Source organism: Eubalaena glacialis, chromosome 8 (assembly GCF_028564815.1).
Source record: "Eubalaena glacialis isolate mEubGla1 chromosome 8, mEubGla1.1.hap2.+ XY, whole genome shotgun sequence".
Lineage (NCBI taxonomy): Eukaryota > Metazoa > Chordata > Mammalia > Artiodactyla > Balaenidae > Eubalaena > Eubalaena glacialis.
In genome coordinates this window covers 99,412,702-99,423,736 of record NC_083723.1, presented here as the reverse complement: position 1 = coordinate 99,423,736, position 11,035 = coordinate 99,412,702, and positions in this window count along the sequence as shown.

The following is an 11,035-nucleotide window of genomic DNA, read 5'->3' as shown; positions in this document are numbered from 1 at the left end:
GTGTCATTTCCTATGGTTATTTACCATTTGTATGTCTTCTATGGAAAAATGTCTATTCAAGTTCTTTGCCCATTTTGAATCAGATTGTTTGCTTTTTGTTGTTGAGTTTTAGGGGTTCTTTATATATTCTGGATATTAATTCCTTATCAGATATGTAATTTGCAAATATTTTCTCCTATTTTGTGGGTTGCTGTTTTACTCTATTGGTAATGCCTTTTGATGCACAAAATTTCAAACTTTTTATGAAGTTCAATTTCTCTATTTTATTTTGTTGCCTGTGCCTTTGATGTTATGTCCAAGAAATCATTGTCAAATTCAGTGTCATGAAACCTTTTCCTTACACTTTCTTCTGAAGTTTTATAGCGTTAGGACTTTGATCAATTTTGAGTTAATGGTTTAATCTGGTATTAGATAAGGGCCCAACTTCATTCTCTTGCACGTGGATATCCAGTTCTCCCAGTACAATTTGTTGAAAGGACGCATTTCCCAATTGCATGATCTTGGCACTCTTGTCAAAAATCATTTGACCATATATGCAAGGGTTTACTTCTAGGCTTTCTATTGTATTCCATTGTCTATATGTCTGTCTTTATGCCAGTACCACACTGTTTTGTTTTGTTTTTTAACCTTGGCATCTTTTTATTTATTTATTTTTGGCTACATTGGGTCTTCGTTGCTGCGCTAGGTCTTTCTCTAGTTGCGCCGAGTGGGGGCTACTCTTCGTTGTGGTGCACGGCTTCTCATTGTGGTGGCTTCTCTTGTTGTGGAGCATGGGTTCTAGGCGCACAGGCTTAAGGAGTCATGGCACACAGGCTCTAGAGCACAGGCTCAGTAGTTGTGGTGCATGGGCTTAGTTGCTCCATGGCATGTGGGATCTTCCCGGACCAGGGCTCGAACCCGTGTCCTCTGCATTGGCAGACGGATTCTTAACCACTGAGCCACCAAGGAAGCCCTACCACACTGTTTTGATTATGGAGCTTTGTAGTAACTTTTGAAATCAGGAAATGCTCTAGCTTTGTTCTTTTTCAAGATTGTTTTGGCTATTTGGGGTCCCATGTGAATTTTTAGGTCAGCTTATCAATTTCTCCGAAAGAATGTGCTTGATATTATTGTTAATTGTGAAAACAACCCAATTTAGAATTAGAATGCCCCTTGGAGATCATTCAGCCCAATACTCTTACTCTATAGATGATGAAAGACATAGAGAAGCTGGGTGACTTTCAAAAGTCATGAAATGAGCTAGTAGAAGACCCAAGACCAGAACCCAGTCGCCTAACCCCTAGTCCAACATTCTTCGTGCTATACTATGCTAATTTTCTAAGAGAGAGGACTGTATTACCTCACAATAGAAAAAAATTTAAAAAACAGTAAACAAACAAAAAACTTGTTGACAGCATTCTGCAACTAGAATTGCTTAGTTGATTTTTTTTTCCCCACTGTGAGCACCAAAACTTTTGCTGTAATAATAAAAATTATTTTTAAGCAGTTACTAAGCTAATGTGCTAAGCACTTTATATTCTGCATTATTATGGGTTCTTTGGTTACAAGCAATAGACAATGGCATAGCCATTTAAGCAAGAATGCTGTGCTCCTAACAATCAAAGGATCAAAGTAAAGACTGAACAATCAGGTCTTAGAAAGGACAGGAAACAGAATGCCTCCCAGAATCTAAGTAGCACCAATTCTCCTGGAAGGCACCCTTCTCAATGTGTCTCCATTCATAATTCAGATTTCTGGAAAGAGATTCTGGTTACCCTAGCCTTGACCACGTGCCCACACTTGACATTACAGAGTGTGGTCTGGTGATGGACAGCCCTCTAGAATCACACGTAGTAGGCGAGAAGCAGAGCCTCAAAGATGAGATGCTGCATGACTAAAAACGGAAGTTCCCCATTATAAATACATTATCTTGTTTAATCCTGACAACACTACGCAGTAGGTAATATTATCTCCATTTTACTAAGGAGGAACTTGAAGGTCAAGGAAGTTAATAACGTGACCACTAGAAAGTGGCTAGAAAGTGCCATTCACATGTCTAATATTTCTCTTAGCTCAGTCCTGAAGCTCTGTCTCTTTTTGAGCACTGTCTCACCTACATTTTTGTTCCCCTCTCTGGGTAGTATTCCCTACCCTGCTGCCAAGTTAAGGAGTTAGGGTAAGTTACAATAAGCTCCCTTTGGTAGGAAAAGTCACTTCCGGATTGGATTCTGGGATAAAAATGGAATGCACAACTAGGATGCTCTATTTCTAAAACAACCAAGTCTTCCCTTTTGGCAGGATTATTGTTTAACCCCTTCACATCCACTGCAGTGTGGGTGTGGTAATGTGCAATTCACCTCAGTTTTGCACAGCTCATTTCTGTCACTGGATGTGTTCCTACCTATCACTTCAACAGAAGGTGGTAAAATTTGATAGAGATAAAATTCTGTACTTTTATACATGCAGAGTGATTGTTAACAGCTCTCATGGGACAAAAATAAAACGAGTGTAGGTTGGGGAAACATATAGGTCTACCCACAGTTTTGCAAGAATTTTTCTTACTGTTTCTTCCCAAATGGTGATAATAATCAGCTCAGAATTGATTAGGTTTAACAAATTTTAAGAATTTCACCTAGCAAAAAAACCCTTTCTTTTAAGGAGTTTTATGCTTCAAATTTTAATGCCATAGCTTTTTAACTGTTTACTTTGAATTATGTAAAAACTAGAAATGTAGACAAGGTCCTTAAATGTATGCTAAGGTTTTTTTTTTTAACCTCTGATTATTTGGTTAATTAATAGAGGCAATTTCACAGCATAAATGAAAACCAAAGATTTACGAATCACTTTTACCCTATATCAATAATGCAACTAGTAATATTAGCAGGATAAAATTACTCAGGATATAACTCTTTTCCTTTTATTATCTGTGATGGTTAATATTGTGTGTCAACTTAGGTAGGCCAGGTACCCAGATAGTTGGTCAAACATTATTCTAGATGTTTCTGTGAAAGTATTTTTTAGATGAGATTAACATTTAAATCAGTAAACTTTGAGTCAAGCAGATTATCCTCTATAGTGTGGACTGACCTCATCCAGTCAGTTGAAGGCCTTAACAGAAGAAAGATTGACTTCCCCCAAGAAAGAAGAAATTCTGTCAGCCTATTGCTTTAGGGCTCAAACTGCAATATTAACTCTTCCCTGGGTCTCCAGCCTGCCCACTCACCCTGCAGATATTAATCTTGCCATTCTCTACAATTTCATGAGCCAATTCCCAATTCCTTAACATTCTCTCTCTCTTTCATATTCATACACAGTCACACATACTAGTGGTTTTGTTCCTGAATAACCTTGACTAATATGCTATTACTGCATTTGATATTCTAGCAATATATTTTCTGAGAGCAAGATGACAAATCCTAACTTATTTATCATGGGGATTAGTTTAGTTACTTGTTTCATGCATAAGATGGCTTTGTAATCCAATAAAGTAAGTTGTAATACAATCCATGGTATATAGAAGGTGCTCACTTATTTTTTGTTGTTGTTGAACTGAGTTAGAAACTGTACAACACTTCTATTGTAAGAACAATTTTCTACATATAGTATAAATGGTGATGAAGATGGCTTCTCATGGGAGAAGAGCACTTTAAAGGGTATTTAACTTGGAAATTTAGCATAAAGTGTTTGAATAGCAATTGGGTTGTCATCTCCAACTATACTTTCTTTGTTTATATGCTTATTCTCCAGAGAAGATGTTATGTTAGTCATGGTAGTCTTCTCTGTATTGATTCTTTGGACAAACATTTATTGAATGCTACTAGGTCACAGGCACTATTCTACATCCTAAGGAAACAGTGATTGAACAAAGCAAAGTGGAGCTCAAATTCTCATGGCAGAGAGTAAACAATAAACAAGTAAACAAATAAATAATATAAAACTACTATTAGTACCGTGAAGAAAATAAAGCAGAGTAAGGGACCAGTGAGTGTTTAGGTGAGGGTCAAGCAAAGCCTCCCTACTGAGAACTGATCAGAGAACTGAATGATGAGATAAAGCAAAGATCTGGGGGAAGAAAATTCCAGGTAGAGGTAACAGCAAGTGTAAAGACCACGAGGCAGGAACCACCCTGGCTGGTTGAGGAACAGCAAGAAAGCCAATATGCCTGGAGCAGAGTAAACAGGGAAGAGGAAGAAATGAAGACAGGGAGATAGGAAAGTGCCTGATTTTGTTGACTATGTAAACGTTGGACAGGAGTTTGGATAGAATGGAACTGAATTAGGAAAAAGTTGTGAAAATCAAATATTTTTGTGGTTGATATCATAGTCTATAAATCAACTTGGAACAGAGGTTCTTTTTTTTTTTAATTAATTAATTAATTAATTTATTTATTTATTTATTTATGGCTGTGTTGGGTCTTCGTTTCTGTGCTAGGGCTTTCTCCAGTTGCAGCAAGCGGGGGCCACTCTTCATCACGGTGCGCAGGCCTCTCACTATCGCGGCCTCTCCCGTTGCGGAGCACAGGCTCCAGACACGCAGGCTCAGTAATTGTGGCTCACGGGCCCAGCTGCTCTGCGGCATGTGGGATCCTCCCAGACCAGGACTCGAACCCGTGTCTACTGCATTAGCAGGCAGATTCTCAACCACTGCGCCACCAGGGAAGCCCGGAACAGAGGTTCTTAATCTGGGACGCCACAGCTGCACTTCAGGCTTCCAGTCAGCATTTCAGTGGCCTGCTCTTAAATACAAGTCAACAGCCAAGGTCACGGGGCACCTGAGGAAAGACCCCCTCCAGAGAGGCAGAGTTCAAAGCAATGATAGACAAGGAAGAAGACAGTGCAGAAGCAGGAGAAATGCCATTCTGAAAAACCTCATCAGAGTCTTCAGGATGGTAGGGAAGTCCTACTACAGGACTGCAGCAGCCTAGGGCAGAAGGATAGAGGGGTGGCAGAAACGAAGGTTCTAATAAAAAAATTGGAACTGATACATTATCTAATATGTTGCACAATATTGATCAGAGATTCACACTTCTCTAGGAAAGTCTGTGAATGAATTAATTATAAATGCATAGAAAACTAAGCAAATGAAAAAACGAGACAACTATTATCTAGGAAAAAAATTTTAAAGAAAAATATATAAAACTTGGCTCAGTTTCAAACAAAATTTACATACTCATACACACTAAATATTGATTTAATTCCTTTTGGTCTTATAGGAAGTAGCCTGTATTTTGATAACTTTTGCCTTGAATAATTGGGAAAACTGATACTAAATGAAAAATACCAAACTAGTGTAACAATAAAAGAATAATGTGGGAAAGTGAACTCTGTGTATGTGTGTGCTGCGTGTGCGTGTGTATGTGTGTGTGTTCTGGATGGGCTGAGGTTCATAACACCAAAAGAACTAACTAAAAGTGTTGAAAATTTAATAATTAATGGTGACAATATTTGTGAGAAACATTTGTTATTGTTTATTTTATTTGAACTCTAAGTTGTGCCAAGTTTGTCAAAAATATTTTCTGACAAAATAAAAACCCAGGTTCATGGGCCAAGCCACCTGAAAACTAGCTAAGGTAGTCACTGTGTGCTCTTACCTGGGAGTTCTAAGAGCATCAGTAAGCAGAGAGACTACAGATCTGTATTTTTTATAAAAAGATTGGCCCTTAAAAGAAAAACTGTTTTAAAAAGTACAGCATCCACAAAATTGAGCAGTCATTGACAGCTGCCAACAGCCCAAGGTGAGGAAGGACCAGCTACTACGAGACTCCATGAAAAGCAAATCTTGACTGTAGATTGGAAGAGTTTTTTTAACCTTAAACGTTTGACTGAGATACTTGATAGAAATTTCAGGGTTTATCTATGAAACAAAAACTTGAATGGATATTGAAATGTAGTGGGTTGAATGGAAGCTCCCAAAATGATAGGTCCATGACCTAATCCCCAGAATCGGTGAATGTTACCTTATTTGGAAAAAGAGTTTTTGCAGATGTGATTAAGTTAAGGATCTTGAGATGAGGAAATCAATTTAAATTATCCAAGCAGGCCCAAAATTCAGTGACGAGACACACAGAGAAGAGGGCAGACACAGAGGAGAAGGTGAGGTGAGCAAGGTGGCAGAGGTGGGAGTGACGTGGCCATAAGCCGAGGAATGCCAACAACCACCAGAAGCTGAAAGAGGCAAGGAAGGATTCTCCCCTAGAGCCTTCACGTAGAGTGCAGTCCTGCCAACACCTTGATTTTGGACTTCTGGCCTCCAAAACTGTGAGAGAATAAATTTATGTTATTTTAAGCTACTATTTTAAGCCATCATTGTGGTGATTTGTTAGGGTAGCCACTGGAAATTATAAAGTGGCTACTGTTAGTTTCCAGTGGGTACCCTAACAAAGATTACATTTAAGGTACATAAGAGATTATATATCAAAAAATCAATATTAAGAGTGGAAAGGCAATAATACACATACACATATATTTGGGATGGGCAGTGGGGAAGCAGGCTTTAAACATGCCTGTGATAATCCTTCAAAGTCTTAAGGTATATATTAACATAGCTTCCACTCTTCTTTTCAGTTGACTAGCTTCTGTGGTTTTTTCATTTTAGGCAAAAACATACATAGATATTGACATATAGATTATAGACATAAGCAGATTTATATCAGCATACAATACATTTACAATGGTTGATTCTTAACATTTTCAGAGATCTCTACTTCAAGTGCACCACCACCACCTTGCTCCTCTCCATCTATCTCTATGTGGGTTTGGTCCTTTTTTTTTTTTTTTTTTTTTTTAGGATAAGGTTAAAACAAACCTGATAAGTCACCCTCACTAACATTTTAGTGGTGATATTTTTCAGGAGGGATTTGAATTTTATTAAGGGACTATTGAAAAAGAAAAAAGAAATCTCTTTATTGTTTTGTGGGGTCTTTTGTTTATTTGTCTGTTTCATATTTCAACTTTGAAAGGGCAGAAATTCAGGTCTGCAGAGACAGAGCCATCCTCACGTTACAGTAAAATGGAGGCTTTTGTTCCAATTTTCCTACTGCTGCAGTTGGTGTTTTAATAAAGACCTGAGGTTCATATATGTAAACACAATTCGTAATTCTTCTCTTAGCATCAAGTCAAAACAGCTGAAAAATGCCTGGTTTTCCTTCTCCGGACTCCAAGCCCCAAATCCCCATTCAATCTATAACCCCTTTTTTGTTTCTCTTTTTCTCTTCAAGATTAAAGTTCGCCTTTGGTGTTCATGCTTTCTTTACCATATTTCATGTATACAGACGTCAACATGCGGTTGGGTGAGGAAGCACTCTACCAAGAACGGTGTGGGTTCCACACTGTTTAGAGAGGATCCAAGTGGAAAAATCTGCTTGTGCACTGAGTTTGTCAGATAAACTCTCCTAGGTGGCTACCTGGTCATCATGCATACTCTGGGTTCCTTTAGGTTGGTGCAAGCTATGGTGAGTAAATGTATAGTTGGAGCAAGGAAACAGAAGTAAGATGTGTTTTACTTCCCTGAGTCAATGCCAAGTACTTCCCTAAGTAAATGCTTTTTGGAAGAGATCCAACATTATATAACTATATTGATAAATCTAGTAAATAGGAAAGAAAAATATACAACCTATGAAAATTAATTAGTTTTTAAGTTGGAGGATAAAAGTTCACCCCCCCATTCATTTCTGTTGAACTTCTAAATAATTAAACTTCACATGCATAATTGACAGCAAAAATTGTTGAAAAGTAAGAAACACTATCAAGAATATTAATATATCTCTAGTTTGTTCAAAATCTTAGTAATATAAGTGTGCTTGGTTAATCTTGTAAAGATTTTATAAGATGAGAATTAGGCCCAATGTGTCTATTTTCTAAATCCTACTGACAAAGCTGAATTCAGCTCATTTACTTCCGCATGAATTATTAGATTAGGAGTTAAACATATTTATTGAAATATTTTAATAGTGAATTTAAAGACATTTATAATTAAAAGGAAAATGTAGGTGTTATTAACCTCTCCTTCTCCTCCTCCTTTTAAAAATTTCTTCCATGTGGAAATAGAAAAAAAAAGAAACTATAACTTTAAGCAATTATAATAAATTAGCATAGTTCATGATTAGAGTAGCCTTCTGATTGATTATATGTTTTGAACTTAATTTCATCTTTTTTTACAAGTACACACATGCTGTGAGATAACAATCTTCATTTCTGCTTGCTTCTAAAATCTATTATTTTCTGATGTTGTGTAATCCATCTCAATTTTGATCCATGATGATTAGGAAGATACAAAGAATCCACTTAATCTATCACCTTTTAAAAAATTCTAATGGTGGCCTACCAAGAGTAGCCTTGGAGTTCAGAGGCTGATACAAACTCTTATTTACTATTTCCTTAGGACACACTTCAGTCAATGCCAATTTCACCTTCCTGGAGTGACCAGAAGGCTTGTCCCTCCCTGAGCCTTTCTCCTTCATTTTCTATTAGATTTCCTCCAGGTATTGGCCTTGACCTCTGCTCTTGAGCTTACAAAGTCCATCAAAGTTTCCTGCCCTGGAACTTACTATCTCAAGTCCCCTCTTGCTTCAAATCCTCCCCCATCGTATTGTAAGCTCTTTGAGGACATGGACTTTACATATTCTTCTTCAAATCCCCAATTCCTACAATTGTGCTTGGCACACAATAGATATTTAATAAACATATGTTCAGTGAATAAATTCTCACAGGCATTTTTAGAGTAACTAAAAGAACTTTCTCCTGCTAATATTGATCACTTTGCTTAAAGACCACAGGGAATCTAAATGGAAAAGACAAAGAAGGTGAAGAAAACAGAAAATCCCATCCTACTAGAATAATAAACCACTCCTGGAAAGGGAGCCATCAGCCAGCATCTGGGAAGATAGAATGGGTGCTAATTGGATGTGGGCATATTGATTGATCACATCTACACCACAAACCAACTAAGATGAAGTTACATATCTGAAATCTGAAACCAGAACTCAGTGGAAAATGCATTAGGGTATGAGCATTTGGAAAAGAAAATTGACAGACGTGAGATGAATAGCCTTTCAAAAAGATGGCGTCACTATCAGAGGCCATGTGGCTGCTACAGAGATTAGGCCAAGATATTATCCTAGTCAAGTAATAAAGAAGCCACATCACAGAAAGGTGAGCGCACATTAATTTCCAACTATTGCAGTCTTCCTAAACAGGGGCTCCTCCTCTTCTAGGCTCTGAATTAGTTTACATGTAGGAAAAATATTTTGGTAGTGGGAGGGAGAAATCACTAAAACAAGGTCAAAAAATTAAAATGTAGTTACAAGAAAGAAGAAAAGGAAAAAAAAACAGGGCAGTCTAAAGTCACGTGGTATAAGCTTTCTTAACCAGTTGGGCACAGAGCTCTTAAGAAAGTGAGAGTCACACACAGTTGGAGACCATCCCAGGACCAGGTGGCAGATAAGAGCATTAACTCAAAAAGAAAACTAAAAAGCAGGCTCTGGGAGGGACAGAGATCCCCACTGACTCACCCACCTTATCTAGCTATGGGGAGAGCACAGACACCAGAGGTTAGGTGTCTCAGTGGCTTGTTTGCTTGTAGACTTGGATGGTTGTCCTGAAAACTTTTCCCAGCCAAGTCCATGTGAGCTTGATCTTATTTACTTTAAAGTCTGCCATTTTGCTCTATGATACCCTTTCTTCCTCTGTTTCTCTGTTACTTTTCTTTATTTCAATTTTTTCTCTTAGCCTCTTAATGAATTCATTTTGTCAAATTATAACTTGCTCATAGGTCACCCGAGATGAAAGGATTTTTTTCTTCTCCTACCTAGACCAGGAGAAGTAGGGAGTCAAAATAGCCTAAAGATTGGTTTATGGTGGTGGCAATATGTATGGAATTCACAGAGGGAAACGATGGGTGGGACCTATGGAGGAAGCAGCAGTTAATTGCGGTAAAATGAGCCTCAGGAAATAGACCTTAATGGGGGGGTGGACGGCGGGCAGTTGTCAGATGACTGTGTCTTTCTATCTACATTCTTCCCTTTTTCCACAGAAGACATGTTAAGAGCAATAGAAAATAGTAGGATTACGCATTAAATGTAATTCCAATGCCTAAATTATTTAAGGTCACTGAATCTTGACAGTGAAAAGTGACTATGCAAAAAGTACAAAGGTATTAAGGGATGATTTTTAATAGTCTGAAAGTTTATCAGAATGATTAAACCAAATCTAAACATATCAGGTATGCTTAGTAATATATTTTTTTCAGTACAGTCAAATGTGTGTAAATAGCCAACCACTTAGCCTTTGCAGTATGGCCTTTATGAAAGATGTCATAAAATGTTAACCCTATAAAATGAAATTCTGAATACAATGATATCCTTTGCATTACAAGCTGTGGAGAAGTATTTGAACAGTGTTATGCAAAAACATTCTTTCTCCCAGTTCATCAAATTCATTTCACCTCAAGGACACTCACTGGTACTTGGAAAGGAAATATGATATATAGAGGGGAATCTGGCCAATGGGGTGATTTGCTTAGTAGTCTGTTGGTAATTGAAAGGGTAGTTCAGGTGACTGCAGTCTGATGTCGATGGGTGGGCTTCAGAGGGTCCCTATACCTTCTGAAATGATAGGCATTTCAAAAAGGACAAATCTCTATTTTGAACCATAACTTCCTTCTAAGGAAGTTGAATCTGTCAAAGGAAACCACGAGGTCTCAGAAAATGCTTGATGCTGCTTACAGAGCAGGTGGCCCCTTTGTTGAGCTAAGCACCTGGATTCTTTCTTTCAATATTTTTTCGGGGAAAAAGATCCATGGTTTTCATCAGATACTCATCTGTACATAGAGGCAAAGAAATTGAGAAGGAAAGGAACTAATAGAGAGGAAAACTTTTTTTTAATAAGTAATTTTTATATTGAATATTTCTGGACTCTCTTGGTATTTTTTTTTTTTAATCTCCATGTGTCTCTTTTTTTTATAACAAAGACAGATCAACATCTCCAGGAAATTAAGATTCTTTTTTGGCATTTCCTCTTTTTCTTCTTTCTATATATTTGTGCTTTGACATTGCTGCAAA